Raw genomic sequence first — 12,686 nt, 5'->3', positions numbered from 1 at the left:
TAATGATTTTATTATGATTTTTCTATTCATATCAGAAAATTACTTCCTTTAAAAGACAATAAGAGAAACTTTATTAAAAGTGAAAATTTATAAATGAAATATTTGGAGGAAATAACGATACTGTGTTTTAAGCACCAGTTAATTCATTAAGAATACATCTTATCCTTAGCTTTGATATGGTAACAAGGAAGTAAAACTTTTGGGTTTAGCTTGTTTTTCTGTAAAATGTAAAATTTAGTGTAAAATTACTTAACACTAAATGCCTTAAGTAATTATTTTTAAGTACTTTGAAAAGTTCTAGAGAATATACTACCTTTTAATGCATGTGGTTAATTAATGTTTGTAATCGTGGGCTACTTCTTCAAGTAGATGAGACAACGTTAGCGGTCCATAATCATACATCATTTCAGTCCAAAGCATGTGACTCTGAGGAAGTTACTTAACTTCTCTAGATCTAGATTTCATCATCTGCAGAATGAGGGAATTGAACTGAAGAATTTCTAAATCGGCTTTCAGTGAATTTATATAAGATGTGCAAATTACTGTTTTCAGTATATAAAAAAGATCTAGGAGATACTGAGTAAAGGATCTAAGATTAATTTTAGTCTCCTTCCCCTTTCCCCACAACACACACACACACACACAAAAGAACTGCAACGAGGCTAGAGTTTCTTGGGACTTTATAGTTAACTTCATTTTAAACAAGTTATATAGGGAATGTAAGACATGATATGGGAGAATTAGTGTACATGTTGGAGAGATTCAGGCAGGGTACTAGGAAAAATATTTTGAGAACCAGCCTAAAGTTGATTTATTACTGAAATAAGCCTAATACTAAACACCTAATTTTAATAGGCCAATTATAATATGTAATGCCTTTATTCTGGAAACATAGTTACTGCAAATAATAAAATTCTTACTTTTGGCAGAGTGAATTTAATGATTTTTATAAAATTAAAAATTTTTTTAGCTGTGTTGTCCATTGAAGTGACAGAACAAAAAGTTTATAAATAAACCTACAAAAGGTGAGGATTTGGATTAAGTTGCCTTAACATCAGGGTGAGCTTTGGCTAGAGAGGAAAAAAGGTTCAGGGAGAGGATTGCTTGGTCTTGACTAAAAGTATATTAATGGTGATATGGATTTAATCTAGAGACAACAGAAAAGATATTTTAGGACGAAAGGTGTTTTGAATTTGGTTTAAGACAGGATGTTTGTGCACATATTAAGGTTTGAAACTGTGTGTTTACTCTGCAGCCCTCTTAAATGAAAGATGCTGTGATAGATGCCAGGCTTGATGTGGTGAGGTTTGATCTTGGGATGTAGCAGCAGAGGACAAAGCCCTAAGCCACTCACTAATATGCTCTAGTTATAGTGGATTTGATACTCTTTGGAACATGAGAAGTGAATTTTACATTATGGTACCATATTCATATATGTGTCTGTATAGCCTAAAAAAATGTTTTGCAAAACAACACTTACACACTTACTATATATGATACACTTTGTTTTGCAGAGGTTATTTATGTTTTTGGAAAGGGAGATGGTACTGTTAGGTTAACATCAGCATGTACATATATGTATTTTCTTAAGTTATTTTTGTTTAACAAAATGAATCTATGTGCAGGTATTATAAGGATTTTATAAGTATTAACCATATAAGGTAAATACTAATCCCCATTTTATAATGAGAAAATTGAGATATCAAGAGGTTAAGTCACTTTCCTGGAATCATACAGCCAGTAAGTAGTAGAGCTGCAATTTGAACTCAGCCAGTTTGATTCTTACTAATGATGTTTTATATATTCTTGCAATAATGTGTGAGAATCTTACTGTGTTATAATCAGCATCAAAATGTTTAAAACTCTTCGTGAGTTTTGGCGTCTTCAGTCTGTGGCCATCAGCATAGCAAATTTAACTGCTTTGCAGGAGGGTAGATCCAGTGCTGTTGGTGATATTAGCATCTTATCTAACCTGGGGCTCTACCTCGCTGTTTGCTTATTAGCTTAATTTGTTTTTAATAGAAAAGCAATAACGTGCCATTTATATTAATAAAAGAAGTCATCTAATACAAAGATATGTAAAATAACTAGTGAAAAATCTCTCTTCACCCTTACTCCTAATCTTGTTCTCCTTCCCAGAAGAAACTAGTATTAAGTATTAATATTTTGTGTGTAATTTTTTAGAAAAATGTCTGAACAAATGAACATACATATATATAAAACTGCAGAGGTTGCTTCTAAGACACAAATGAAGTTATGCTAAATCTTTTTTGTGTCTCATTTGTTTTCACTTAATGTATTATAAATATTTGTGTATATATTGATTCTGCATCATTTACTATTTTACATCATGAGCAGCCCATTATTTATTTTACAGTTCCTGATCATGGCTGCTACCAGTATTTTGCTATGATGTACAATATTGCAATGAACATCCTTGTTTGGAAGGCAGTAGATCTACCTAGTAGTAGCGGTGGTTAAGAGCTCAGGTACTGAAGTTGAAATGCCTGGGTTGAATCCTGGCTCCACTGCTTACTGTGTCTGTGACTTTGGGCAAGTTACTCAACCTTTCTGTGCCTTGGTTTCCTCATCTGCAAAATGGGGATGAAAATAATAGAACCTAAATTATAGGATTGCTGTGAGAATTAAATGACTTGATGTTTCCAAAGCTCTTAGAACTGTGTCTGGCTCATAGCTTATATTTACTGAGCACTATAATTTTGTCATTATGTGTGTGTGTGTCTGTGTGTGTGTAGTCTTTGTACACTTACGTGATTATATCTGTAGGGTTATTAAAAACAATTACTGAGCTTACTAAAAACATAAATACAAATAATTCTTTTAAAAGGCTGTGTAACATGGACATAAAGATAGAAACAGTAGACACTGGGGACTACTAGATGGGGGAAGGAGGGGGAATCGGGCAAGGGTTGAAAAGCTAACTATTGGGTGTGTGCTCACTGCCTGGGTGATGGGATCAATCATACCTCAAATCTCAGCCTCACCCATGCAACAAGCAATATACCTGTGTAACAAACTGCACACATATACCCCCTGAATCTAGAATAAAAGTTGGGCGGGGAAGGGAAGAGGGGCTGTGTTAGTTTCTACTACTACTAATAGGGTATTTCCCAAACCATTATCAACAGAAGTCCTTTTTTTTTTTTTTGGCCAGTCTTTAGGGTGGAAATGACATTTTACTATTTTAATTTGCATTTTCTTGACTACTAGTGGTGAGGTGGTTTATTATTTGTAAATTTTATTTATTGTCAACTAGAGTTTTCTTTGATTTACTTATTAATATATCCTTTTGCCCAGTGGAAATTCTTTAAATATTATGGTTATTACATTAGAATCATTGATATTTTCTCCCAGTCTAGTATTGTCTTTTAACAATGTGATACCTTGTGCTGTATAGAAATTTTAAATATTTTTAACAAAATATATCAGTATTACAAACTAATAATATTAGTTTTGGGGGCTTTTCTTGCCTTCTGCTTAGGAAAATTTTCTTCACTCCTATCACTCCTAAAATTAGCATATACTCTCTTTACATTTTCTTTTTTCTTTTTTTTTTGAGATAGAGTCTCACCTTGTCACCTAGGCTGGAGTGCCATGGCATGATCTCCACTCACTGCAACCTCCGCCTCCCAGGTTCAAGCGATTCTCCTGCCTCAGCCTCCCAAGTAGCTGGGACTGCAGGCATGCGCCACCACACCCAGCTAATTTTTGTATTTTTAGTAAAGACAGGCTTTCACCATGTTGGCCAGGATGGTCTCCATCTCTTGACCTCGGGATCTGCCTGCCTCGGCCTCCCAAAGTGCTGGGATTTCAGGCATGAGCCACTGCGCCCGGCCTACATTTTCTTCTAGTATCTTTTAAATGCTTAGCTCCTCAGTCCCTCTGCAGTTTATTTTTGTATGATGTGAGGTATTCATGATTTGAAGATTCCTCCCCCATTCCCACAAATAGTGGCGTTAGCCCTTCGCCATTTATTGAATGTTTTATGTTTTTCACACTTAAACTGCCACCTTTGTTAATACTAAATTACCATATGTACAGGCTTCAGTTTTGAACTTCCTAGTGTATTCTCCTTCATTGAACTGTTTTTGTATTGTGCCAGTATCACATTGTTTTCATTAGAATCATTTTATAGATTTGATATCCGATAGGATGAGCTCCTCCCCCGAAATTAGAATAGGATTTTGAATGATTTTTAGAGTTAGCTTGTAAAGTACATTAAAACCCGGTGGGGTTTTAACTTTTTAAAGTTAAAAAGTATTTATTACTTTTAAAAGAATGTATTCCAGAATTTTGACTGTTTATAAAATCACTGTTTGAAGGCACCAGATTAGAATATATTTTTCATTTTCAGTTATGGTCTAGGTTATAAATATATTAGTCTAAAGAAACTGATACTATTAATGTGGTTGCCAGCATTTTGATCATCTTCCCTTATTCAGTTCCTATTTTTCAGAATTGCTTGGCACTCTTGAGTGGAGATGGCAGGGGTCATGGCGGGGGTGTTGGAAAGGAAATGTCAATGCTGTTGATGCTGACAGTTTAAAACTGTTCTTGCTGTCTGTTCTAAACTGGGAATATTTGTAGCTGAGAATGAAGCACTTCTGTGGGAGAGCAACCCCATCAGGATTGAGTGCAATATCCTTTTATGCAGTGGTGCTTTGGTTTGATCTTAACAAGTGTGTTAGCATGGTGAATGTATGAGAATAAAAAGCAAGCAGAAGTCTGTGGATACAAGTTTCTAAAGAGAAGGAGAACTATTTACTTAAATGGTCCAGGGGTTAATTTAATGAAGAACAGCCGGTAGTTCAATGCTTTTTATAATTTTGATGTATTATATGAAAAAAAAAAACACTGTGTGTTTTTTTCAGTTGTTGGTTTTAAAAGTAGAATTTCTGGCAAATCATATTTATGTTTAATAGACTTAAGTCACTAGAGAGAAGTTTGGTGACATGGAAAAAGTGAACATGTGGAACAACAAATTTTTCTAGACTCTCATCACAATATAAGAAGGTAGTCTCAGCACTTTCCTCTCTAGGGTGTAAATTGGCTTCCTCTGACTGCTAATTCCTGGAGGTTAAAGAGTAACAGTGCTGGGCGTGGTGGCTCACGCCTGTAATCCCAGCACTTTAGGAGGCGGAGGTGGGCGGATCACGTGAGGGCGGGAGTTTGAGACCAGCCTGACCAACATGGAGAAAGCCCCATTTCTACTAAATATACAAAGTTAGCCGGGTGTGGTGATGCATGCCTGTAATCCCAGCCACTCGGGAGGCTGAGGCAGGAGAATTGCTTGAACCCGGGAGATGAGCTGAGGTCCCACCATTGCACTCCAGCCTGGGCAACAAGAGTGAAACTCCGTCTCAAAAAAAAAAAAAAAAAAGAATAACACTTCCTTGCTGTCTTTTATACAAGCTACCCAGTGATTTTTTTTCATGCAGTGTTTGGGAAGCACTATTCAGTGTAACAGAGATAAATGCAAAGTGCTCTGGATACTGAGAATGGATCATTGCACTACAACTTTGAGAATGCTTCATCATGGAAGTTGAACTGGATCTCAAAGGAGGATCTAGTTTATCTGACAGATGAATAAGAGGAGGTGTTCTAGAGCAGCAGAGTGTACCAAAACTTTTAACAGATTATCTTGACTTCATTATCAGTCCAAACATCTTAACTTACGGTTAGAAGCTTTTCACAGTGTGCCTGACTGTTTCACACTATGTAATTTTCCAGAATGCTTTCCTGCTTCCCCACTGTTTGCTCAGAAATGATCTCCCACATTCGTACCTGTTGCATATTGAAGTCTAATAATCTTTAAAGATTTTAGAACAAAACATACTTTTTCTAGGAACTCATCCTAAAATAATTCCTTCAAGAATTAACAACTTTATCCTGTTATTTCTGTGTTGCTTATTATCAGTCTCACGTTTGCCATGTTACATTTTCATATATACTTTACTAATTTTTTTGAAATAAGTGCTAAATTATTTGAAGTAAGAGATTGTCTTTTTTCCCCTTAATATTACCAAAGCCTTTAATATCATTGAGTCCTCTTAAGGATTTTTTTTTTTTCATTTTTAAAATCTGTTGAATAGCCGGGCGCCGTGGCTCACGCCTGTAATCCCAGCACTTTGGGAGGCCGAGGCGGGCGGATCACGAGGTCAGGAGATCGAGACCATCCTGGCTAACACGGTGACACCCCGTCTCTACTAAAAAAATACAAAAAACTAGCCAGGCGGCCGGGCGTGGTGGCTCATGCCTGTAATCCCAGCACTTTGGGAGGCCGAGATGGACGGATCACAAGGTCAGGAGATCGAGACCATCCTGGCTAACACAGTGAAACCCGGTCTCTACTAAAAATACAAAAAACTAGCCGGGCGTGGTGGCAGCGCCTGTAGTCCCAGCTACTCGGGAGGCTGAGGCAGGAGAATGGCGTGAACCCGGGAGGCGGAGCTTGCAGTGAGCTGAGATCCGGCCACTGCACTCCAGCCTGGGCAACAGAGCAAGACTCCGTCTCAAAAAAAAAAAAAAAGAAAGAAAAAAAAATTGTGTTGGAGCTATACTTAAAAAAAAAAAAAAAGACTTTATTTTTTAGAGCCATTTTAGATTCACAGTAAAATTGAGAGGAAAGTACAAATATTTCCCATATACCTCCTGCCCCTGCACATGCATAACCTTCCCATTATCAGCTTCTCGCTAATCAGCACCTGCACCAGAGCAGTGCACTTGTTACAGCCGATGAACCTGCACTGACACTTTGTCACTTGAAGTTCATAGTTTACATTAGGGTTCACTTGTGATGGTGTACATTTTACGAGTTTGGGCAAATGTCACTTAGTAATAGGCATTTAAGTCTTGAATACAATGTAAAGATAACACTGCCTAACATCTTGTACAGCTCTTTGTAGTTTACAGTCTTTTCTGTATATGCTTGGATTCTTACAAGTCACTGTATGATAGAGATCATATTCTTCCCGTTTTCTATAGTATAATGTTATCTTGAATTTATTACTAAGTAACCAGAGACCTGTATTAGAATCTTTCACCTATGATAGATTTGTAGGGCAGGGTTACAAAGGCATCCAGAGTAATTACTGTTCAAAGTAACTTAGCTGAATTACTAAATAAGTCTAGATTCCAGTTCTGATTTACTAATACTCTTTTAGAGTATCAACTGGAGGATAATTTGTCTTTTAACTATTCATTAATTTTCTCATTAATCTTGACAATACTTGATTTGTTTGTTTATATTTTAAGGGATGATGGGATAATGCAGAACAGTATAGGGATTTGATATATCATTTGAACTAATGCATTGAAATATTTTAAGTTTAGAGCACTCCAGCCTGGGCGACAGAGAGACTCCGTCTCAGGGAAAGAAAAAAAAATCTGTTGAATAAGTTATCTCTTCTGTAAAATAGATAAAACTTACCTGTTGCTAGATGATCTGGGATGTATATGTGTTCAGTCATGGTTATGGTCCTGATCATATCAGAAGATCTCTGAATGTTGACAGGGTGATGCTTTGCGCACAGCTCTCTTGACTGCAGAATACATTTTCCCGGAATCTATTGTCCACATTCTCATTTGGTGCAGGGACAATGTAGCCATGTCACTACAGTTCTAAGACCAGAAACAGATGTTCATGGAATCTTTTTTCTAAAGTATTTAGAACTGTTCTGTTGTACATTTAGTGAAAAACACTTCAAGTAACTTTTAAAGATTGTCATTGAAATTGTAAATAAATAAAATGCGTTAAATGACAGTTGTTCACATTTATTAAATCTGGTTATGGGCATGTGGATGCTTTTATTTTTCCCTCTACTCTGTTGTATATTAAAATTGTTTTTCCAAAAAAGAAAAATCAGAGAAACTAACATTCATATAGAGCTTTCCTTTTTCCTTATATACCATTTCCTGTACGTAAGAGGGTAACACCAACCTGCCATTTCTTCAACTGAAATAGCAAGATTCTGTGAGGTCAGAGATTAGGTGTACCTCATAAAGTAAGGCAGAAGGAATGAGTTGATAGTGTTTAATGTGTAACTTACTCAGCACCAATGATGTGAAGGGCAGGAAGCTGGAGTGTTGCTACTGATTTGTACATGGACTCAGTGCATCCTCTGTTATTTACCTAAAATTCCAGATTCTATCTGCTTTGGTTGCCTTCTCTTTAAATCTTGTCATATCAAACTTAAGAAATTCACTAAAAGCTTGGCCATTTGTGAAACTAACATACAAAGGTTGCTTATTTCTTTTCAGTATACTTGGAAAAGTCTTTATCAAAGGAGTTATGTCTTAGAGCCCCCAGGTACAAGCCTGATTGCCTTCTGGGGGATATCTGACTTTGCATAAGGGCTGAGGCCCTCTTCAGGTTAAGTGAAGGGACAACCCTGCCTGTGGTCTAACATTTGGCTTATCTCTTTGCCCATTCTTGGCAGCAAGGAAGCTGATAATTGTTACAAAAGAGGAGTCAGTGTGGAGAGTAGGAACTTATTACCCTTTTTTGCAAAATCTTCCTTTAACGGCCCCCTAGCCATCCCACAGAGGCCCAGGGATAACGTCCTGAAATGAGTAAGATGAGATCATTGTATAGGGTAGAACATGGACCAGATGGGCTCCAGAAACGTTCAGTGGTGAATTTTAGTATCTAGTGTTTACTGAGCATCTTGCCCCATGCACTGTGCTTTACAGGGATTATCCTGTTTAATAATTAACAATCCTAAGAAGTAGTTGCTCCTAATTCTCACTACAAAAGAGTCATGTGAGGCTCAGAGAAGGGAAGCAACTTACCTGTAATTTCATAGCTACTAAGTGATAAAGCTAGAAATTGTAACCCAGCCTGTGCCTTTAACCACTAATTGAATAATGCTAGCCACTGCAACATGTAAGTGGTGAAAAGTAGTTTAAAATATGGAAGAATTATTATATTCTGTATTTATGATTTTAGTAAAAAAGTAATTATAGCTAATTTGTTAGTATAATTACAGGTAGATGGTTCCTATGCCTGGCATACCTGTGTATGTACCTTTTTTAAAAAAAACAGTTTTATTGCAATGTAATTCACATACCATATAATCCATCTACTTAAAGTGTACAAATCAATGGTTTTTAATTTATACAGAATTGTGTGTTTATCTCCATAATCAATTTTAGGACATGTTTATCACCTCAAAGGGAAATCTGTACCTGTTAGTAGTCATGACCTATTCTTCCCCACTCTTCCTAGCCCCTGGGAACTACTAATCTACTTTCTGTCTCTGTATGTTTGCCTATTCTGGGCAATTACATATAGTAAATGGAATCATAGAATATGTGCTATCTTGCGACCAGCTTCTTTTACTTTGGCATCCTGTTATTAAGGTTCATCTGTGTTGTGCCATATATCATTACTCCATTCTTTTTATTACTGAATAATATTTTATCATATGGATATACCACATTTTATTTATCCCTTCTGTACACGTTTTCAAAGAACACTTTTTAAAATGAGGTTTGTTTTGGTCAGTTTCTTGTCGGAAATAGAGTTGGCAACTTCTCCCAGAAAATACTCAATCACCTGGAATATCCTTGCTGGGTAAAAAAAGGAAATTAGCACCTCTGTTGCTTCTAAATATAACTTTAAAAAAAAAAATTCCCCCTAACATCTGACACCTTTGATGTGTCTTAGTTTTGCTATGTGATCTTGAAAATTTTTGTCTCCTTTCCATTTCAGTGAACACATAGCACATAAAAGATAGGCAGTTATATAAACAGTGTTACTGGCCTTTTTTAAAAAAGAGGGTCATTTTCAACATATTTAAAGAGTACTGATGAAAATAATTGTGTGTGTGTGTGTTTCAGAAATAGTAACCAAAATTCTCAATATTAGAGCAATTCTTCTTTTGGAAAATTGCTAAGGAATTGTTATTAGAAGTGCTACATTATAATATTTTGACTGGTAAACCTTTCTAAGCTGACCCATTTACTCTGTTCCCACTTAGCGTAATGTTGAGAGAAAGTACTGAAGATATGAGACCAGGAAACTTATTAGCAGGATGATATGCAAAGATTAAAGTTAGGAAAGAAGTTTCCCTCCTAAAAGATGATCTTTTAGGTGACAGTTTAATGATTTATTATATTTTGTGGTTTTACGTGATTTCTGCATTTTCTCCATTGTACTTTATTTTGTGGCATATGCAAAATAAAAACAAGAACATTTAGAACAAACTTCCATTGTTCTGTTGGAAAGGAGCTACTGGGAAGCCCAGCTATCTGTAATCTCCTCCCTCCCCTTTCCTACCTCAATGCACACATTCAGAAATAATTTATTATTTAAAGACTTATGTGGGAGATGATTTTTTAAACAGTGATTGATCAGTGTGTGTTCAGTCCATTGCCTAAACTTTGACATAACATTTAATCATGAAAACTGATGTTTGTCAGTCAAGAGTCTGTGTGATATGGCATTAAAAAAAAAAAAAAAAAAAAAAAAAACATCAATTTGGGAACCTGGCTCTAGCTGTGTGACTTTAGACAAGTTTTTAAATACCACTGAGCTTTATTTCTTTCACCAAAAATAACAGAATTACTTCCCAAGGTTATGAGCATTAAATGTTTGTGCAATGCATTTACCTATAGCATGGCACATGGAAGTCGTCAATAAATGTAGCAGTTGCTGTTGGTCCCGCAGTTCTCATATTAATGATCTGAGATAAATCAAGAAAAAGCTTTAATAGCTCTTGTCTTACACTGGATAATCTCTATTACCCAATTGGTAAGTGAGTGATGAAAGTGATTTTTGTGACTTGCGTTCCAGTTACACAAATTCATTCAGATTGTTTTGTTCTGTTGTCACATTTTTCCTTTGATAATCCAGAATATCTGGCTTGATTCTAGAATAAGCCAATAAACTTGTGACTTAGGATTTTAAAAATCTGATAGACTTATGCTGTAAGGGAGCATTTCCCTTTAACATTTGTTTTGACATAGTTTGCCTTGGCGTTGTTCAGTTGTTTTGGAGTACCACTGATTTCTCCCATACCTATGAGCAGGTAGCATGGATCTTCCATTCTGGGACAGGCTCTGTTGGAGCTAAACTGCCTATATTCAAGGATGCCTTGCCTCATTTTATTCTTTGCTGTGTACATGCTGTATAAGATTCTTGTCAAAGTCCGTCTTTTTGTAGTAGAAATTGCCCCTTTATGATTTTATGTAAATTATTTGAGTTATATGGAATCTGCATGTTTAAAACACTTACCAATCTGGTAGTGACTACTCTGATGTTTATTAATCTACTTAGTTTGTAAGTTTTGTAAGTAAACATTTAAACATGGTTAATATTTACTATACCCGCCCCCCCAAAAAATCTACCGGTTTGTTTACCTCATAACTGATTCTGTTTACATATACCCACACACAACAACCCACCAATACTATTAAGCTTTCAAAGTGGACATTCCAATAAGAAAACAGATCATCCCATTGACTCTTACTTTTTGAGATGTATGGCCAAATTGTAATTTATCCTAGCTACAAAAAGAGAAATCTAGGCAAAGACTAAAGAAAGCCAATTGTCATGACACAGTTATATTAGGATTAGACTTTGTTAAAAAAACAACTCCACAAGGATTTGCAATGGAATTTCATACATTATCTTGGGGAATTCTGGAGAAAAGACGATTTTACTTAGACCTTTATGTTTTTGATGGTGCTATGCAAGAGAGAAGCCAGGATTCTTTCAGAAACACTCGAACACTGGCCAGGCGCAGTGGCTCACGCCTGTAATCACAACGCTTTGGGAAGCCAAGGTGGTAAGATCACTTGAGCCCAGGAGTTTGAGACTAGCCTGGGTAACATAGGGGGACCCTGTTTCTATTTAAAAAAAATAGCGGAGTGTTTTGGTACCTACCTGCCTGTGGTCCCATCTACTCAGGAGACTGAGGTGGGAAGATCACTTGAGCCTGGGAGGTGGGGGCTGCAGTGAGTTGTGATCCTGCCACTGCACTGTAGCCTGGGTGACAGAGTGAGACCCTGTCTCAAAAAAAAAAAAAAAAAAAGAACAGTAAAACAAACTTGTTTCAGTTGTAGGTCTAATACAGTGATCATTTGGAAGATAACTATCAATCTATATGTAATATAGATTTTTTTATCCAAGTGTTAATTGAGATGAGACTTTCATTATGACTTAGTAATACATTCTAAGTAGTTTATCTATAGGATCCTGTACTGGTAGTGGTTAAACTTGTGGACTCTGGAGTCACATTGCCTGGGTTCGGATTTCAGCTTTTCCTGGCTGGTTGACTAGTAAGTGTCAATAATATATAGCCTAGTGTTGCTGTGGGGAGTAAGTGGATAAAGCCATATGATGTCTTAACATAGTAGCTGCTTCCATCATCACCACATTAGGGGTACCACTGTATTCTATTTTATAGTTTATTATATTGAAGAACTCCCAAAGACAGAGCCTAGAGAACACTTTTTACACAGCGCTGTAGTAAGTTTTTGTAGTTCAAAGCATTTTGACTATGTCAATGACCAGACACTTGAATTATTTTTTCCCCTTAATTAAACCACATGTTTATCTATGTGACATTTATAGCAGGTACATAATACATAAAAATTAGGATATTGGAGAACAAACGCCATTGGGAAATGAGGAGGCTAATAGAGACAAGTATGTTTTCTTG

At 36.3% G+C, this 12,686-nt stretch overlaps 1 protein-coding gene across 4 annotated transcripts in view; it reads left to right on the top strand.

The window, feature by feature from the left end:
* The window catches only part of ELF1 (E74 like ETS transcription factor 1), a 113,978-nt gene that overhangs the window by 66,612 nt on the left and 34,680 nt on the right, over positions 1–12,686 (top strand). The gene's annotated exons all lie outside the window — the stretch shown is intronic.

This window comes from Papio anubis, chromosome 15 (genome assembly GCF_008728515.1).
Source record: "Papio anubis isolate 15944 chromosome 15, Panubis1.0, whole genome shotgun sequence".
In the NCBI taxonomy this organism is placed as follows: Eukaryota; Metazoa; Chordata; class Mammalia; order Primates; family Cercopithecidae; genus Papio; species Papio anubis.
This window is presented reverse-complemented; position numbering and strand designations above follow the sequence as displayed.